Genomic DNA, 5349 nt, shown 5'->3' on the forward strand with positions numbered 1-5349 from the left:
CAAGATCAATCTATGGAGAAACTAGCAATGAGAGGGGAGTGCATCTTCATACCCTTGAAGATCGTGAGTCGGAAGCGTTGCAAGAACGCGGTTGGAGGAGTCGTACACATAGCTATTCAGATCGCGGCCGAATCCGATGTAAGCACCGAACAACGGTGCCTCCGCATCCAACACACGTGCAGCCCGGTGACGTCTCCCACGCCTTGATCCAGCAAGGAGGAGGGAGAGGTTGAGGAAGAAGGCTCCAACAGCAGCACAGCGGCGTGGTGGTGATGGAGTGGCAGTTCTCCGGCAGGGCTTCGCCAAGCTCACGCGGAGGAGGAGAGGTGTTGGGAAGGAGAGGGGCTGTGGCTTGGATGTGGTGTTGCAGCCCTCCCCTCGCCCCTCTATTTATAGGGAGAAGGGGGAAGGGGCCTGGCCCCTCTAGATGAGATCTAGAGGGGGGGCAAGGGGGGAGGGGGCTTGCCCCCCAAGCAGGGGGCGTCCCCTTTTAGGGTCCCCCCAAACCCTAGGCGCATGGGCCCTAGGGGGAAATGTTGCCCAGCCCACTAGGGGGTGGTTCCCTTCCACCTACAGCCCATAAGGCCCTCCAGGGCAGGTGGACCCTCCCGGTGGACCCCCGGAACCCCTCCGGTGGTCCCGGTACAATACCGGTATACCCCCGAATATTTCCGGTGACCGTATGATGACTTCCCATATATAAATCTTCACCTCCGGACTATTTTGGAACTCGTCATGACATCCGGGATCTCATCCCGGACTCCGAACAACATTCAGTAATCACATACAAATCTTCCTAATAACCCTAGCGTCATCGAACCTTAAGTGTGTAGACCCTACGGGTTCGGGAACCATGCAGACATGACCGAGACAACTCTCCGGCCAATAACCAACAGCGGGATCTGGATACCCATGTTGGCTCCCACATGTTCCACGATGATCTCATCGGATGAACCACGATGTCGAGGATTCAAGCAATCCCGTATACAATTCCCTTTGTCAATCGGTACGTTACTTGCCCGAGATTCGATCGTCGGTATCCCAATATCTCGTTCAATCTCGTTACCGGCAAGTCACTTTACTCATTGCGTAACACATCATCCCGTGACCAACCCTTAGTCACATTGAGCTCATTACAATGATGTCTTACCGAGTGGGCCTAGAGATACCTCTCCGTCATACGGAGTGACAAATCCTAGTCTCGATTCGTGCCAACCCAATAGACACTTTCAGAGATACCCGTAGTGCACCTTTATAGTCACCCAGTTACATTGTGACGTTTGGCACACCCAAAGTATTCCTACAGTATCCGGGAGTTGCACAATCTCATGGTCTAAGGAAAAGATACTTGACATTAGAAAAGCTTTAGCAGACGAACTACACGATCTTGCGCTATGCTTGGGATTGGGTCTTGTCCATCACATCATTCTCCTAATGATGTGATCCCGTTATCAATGACATCCAATGTCCATGGTCAGGAAACCGTAACCATCTATTGATCAACGAGCTAGTCAACTAGAGGCTCACTAGGGACATGTTGTGGTCTATGTATTCACACATGTATTACGATTTCCGGATAATACAATTATAGCATGAACAATAGACAATTATCATGAACAAGGAAATATAATAATAACCATTTTATTATTGCCTCTAGGGCATATTTCCAACAGTCTCCCACTTGCACTAGAGTCAATAATCTAGTTACATTGTGATGAATCGAACACCCATAGAGTTCTGGTGTTGATCATGTTTTGCTCGAGGAAGAGGTTTAGTCAACGGATCTGCGACATTCAGGTCCGTATGCACTTTACAAATATCTATGTCTCCATTTTGAACATTTTCACGAATGGAGTTGAAGCGACGCTTGATATGCCTGGTCTTCCTGTGAAACCTGGGCTCCTTGGCAAGGGCAATAGCTCCAGTGTTGTCACAGAAGAGTGTCATCGGGCCCGACGCATTGGGAATAACTCCTAGGTCGGTAATGAACTCCTTCATCCAGATTGCTTCTTGTGCTGCCTCCGAGGCTGCCATGTACTCCGCTTCACATGTAGATCCCGCCACGACGCTTTGCTTGCAACTACACCAGCTGACTGCCCCACCATTCAAAATATACACGTATCCGGTTTGTGACTTGGAGTCATCCAGATCTGTGTCGAAGCTAGCATCGACGTAACCCTTTACGACGAGCTCTTCGTCACCTCCATAAACGAGAAACATATCCTTAGTCCTTTTTAGTTAGTTCAGGATATTCTTGACCGCTGTCCAGTGTTCCATGCCGGGATTACTTTGGTACCTTCCTACCAAACTCACGGCAAGGTTTACATCAGGTCTGGTACACAGCATGGCATACATAATAGACCCTATGGCCGAGGCATAGGGGACGACACTCATCTTTTCTCTATCTTCTGCCGTGGTCGGGCATTGAGTCGTGCTCAATCTCATACCTTGCAATACAGGCAAGAACCCCTTCTTGGACTGATCCATATTGAACTTCTTCATTTTCTTGTCAAGGTACGTACTTTGTGAAAGACCAATGAGGTGTCTCGATCTATCTCTATAGATCTTGATGCCTAATATATAAGCAGCTTCTCCAAGGTCCTTCATTGAAAAACACTTGTTCAAGTAGGCCTTTATGCTTTCCAAGAATTCTATATCATTTCCCATCAATAGTATGTCATCCACATATAATATGAGAAATGCTACAGAGCTCCCACTCACTTTCTTGTAAACACAGGCTTCTCCATAACTCTGCGTAAACCCAAACGCTTTGATCATCTCATCAAATCGAATGTTCCAACTCCAAGAGGCTTGCACCAGCCCATAGATTGAGCGTTGGAGCTTGCACACCTTGTCAGCATTCTTAGGATCGACAAAACCTTCCGGCTGCATCATATACAATTCTTCCTTAAGGAAACCATTAAGGAATGTTGTTTTGACGTCCATTTGCCATATCTCATAATCATAGAATGCGGCAATTGCTAACATGATTCGGACGGACTTCAGCTTCGCTACGGGTGAGAAAGTCTCATCGTAGTCAACCCCTTGAACTTGTCGATAACCCTTAGCGACAAGCCGAGCCTTATAGATGGTCACATTACCATCCGCGTCTGTCTTCTTCTTAAAGATCCATTTATTTTCTATGGCTCGCCGATCATCGGGCAAGTCAGTCAAAGTCCATACTTCGTTTTCATACATGGATCCTATCTCGGATTTCATGGCTTCCAGCCATTTGTCGGAATCTGGGCCCGCCATCGCTTCTTCATAGTTCGAAGGTTCACCATTGTCTAACAACATGATTTCCAGGACAGGGTTGCCGTACCACTCTGGTGCGGAACGTGTCCTTGTGGACCTACGAAGTTCAGTAGCAACTTGATCTGAAGTTTCATGATCATCATCATTAACTTCCTCTCTAGTCGGTGCAGGCACCTCAGGAACATTTTCTTGAGCTGCGCCACTCTCCGGTTCAAGAGGCAATACTTCATCAAGTTCTACTTTCCTCCCACTTACTTCTTTCGAGAGAAACTCTTTCTCTAGAAAGGATCCATTCTTGGCAACAAAGATCTTGCCTTCGGATCTGAGGTAGAAGGTATACCCAATAGTTTCTTTAGGGTATCCTATGAAGACGCATTTTTCCGATTTGGGTTCGAGCTTTTCAGGTTGAAGTTTCTTGACATAAGCATCGCATCCCCAAACTTTCAGAAACGACAGCTTAGGTTTCTTACCAAACCACAATTCATACGGTGTCGTCTCAACGGATTTCGACGGAGCCCTATTTAAAGTGAATGCGGCAGTCTCTATAGCATAACCCCAAAATGACAGCGGTAGATCGGTAAGAGACATCATAGATCGTACCATATTCAATAGAGTGCGATTACGACATTCGGACACACCATTACGCTGAGGTGTTCCAGGCGGCGTGAGTTGTGAAACAATTCCGCATTTCCTTAAGTGTGTGCCAAATTCGTGACTCAAATATTCTCCCCCACGATCTGATCGTAAGAACTTGATTTTCCTGTGACGTTGATTCTCAACCTCACTCTGAAATTCCTTGAACTTTTCAAAGGTCTCAGACTTGTGTTTCATTAAGTAGACATACCCATATCTACTCAAGTCATCAGTGAGGGTGAGAACATAACGATAGCCACCGCGAGCCTCAACACTCATTGGACCGCACACATCAGTATGTATGATTTCCAATAAGTTGGTTGCTCGCTCCATTGTTCCGGAGAACGGAGTCTTGGTCATTTTGCCCATGAGGCATGGTTCGCACGTGTCAAATGATTCATAATCAAGATACTCCAAAAGTCCATCTACATGGAGTTTCTTCATGCGTTTGACACCAATGTGACCAAGGCGGCAGTGCCACAAGTATGTGGGACTATCATTATCAACCTTACATCTTTTGGCATTCACACTATGAATATGTGTAACATCACGTTCGAGATTAAATAAGAATAAACCATTGACCAGCGGGGCATGACCATAAAACATGTCTCTCATATAAATAGAACAACCATTATTCTCAGATTTAAATGAGTAGCCATCTCGCATTAAACGAGATCCAGATACAATGTTCATGCTCAAAGCTGGTACTAAATAACAATTATTGAGGTTTAAAACTAATCCCGTAGGTAAATGTAGAGGTAGCGTGCCGACGGCGATCACATCGACCTTGGAACCATTCCCGACGCGCATCGTCACCTCGTCCTTCGCCAGTCTCCGTTTATTCCGCAGTTCCTGTTTTGAGTTACAAATATGAGCAACTGCACCGGTATCAAATACCCAGGAGCTACTACGAGCGCTGGTTAGGTACACATCAATAACATGTATATCACATATACCTTTGGCATTGCCGGCCTTCTTATCCGCTAAGTACTTGGGGCAGTTCCGCTTCCAGTGACCGTTTCCCTTGCAATAAAAGCACTCAGTCTCAGGCTTGGGTCCATTCTTTGGCTTCTTCCCGGCAGCTTGCTTACCGGGCGCGGCAACTCCCTTGCCGTCCTTCTTGAAGTTCTTTTTACCCTTGCCTTTCTTGAACTTAGTGGTTTTATTCACCATCAACACTTGATGTTCCTTTTTGATTTCCACCTCCGCTGATTTCAGCATTGAATATACCTCAGGAATGGTCTTTTCCATCCCCTGCATATTGAAGTTCATCACAAAGCTCTTGTAGCTAGGTGGGAGCGACTGAAGGATTCTGTCAACGACCGCATCATCCGGGAGATTAACTCCCAGCTGAGACAAGCGGTTGTGCAACCCAGACATTTTGAGTATGTGCTCGCTGACGGAACTATTCTCCTCCATCTTACAACTGTAGAACTTGTCGGAGACTTCATATCTCTCGAC

The sequence above is a fragment of the Triticum aestivum genome, chromosome 3A (assembly GCF_018294505.1).
Source record: "Triticum aestivum cultivar Chinese Spring chromosome 3A, IWGSC CS RefSeq v2.1, whole genome shotgun sequence".
Taxonomy (NCBI): Eukaryota; Viridiplantae; Streptophyta; class Magnoliopsida; order Poales; family Poaceae; genus Triticum; species Triticum aestivum.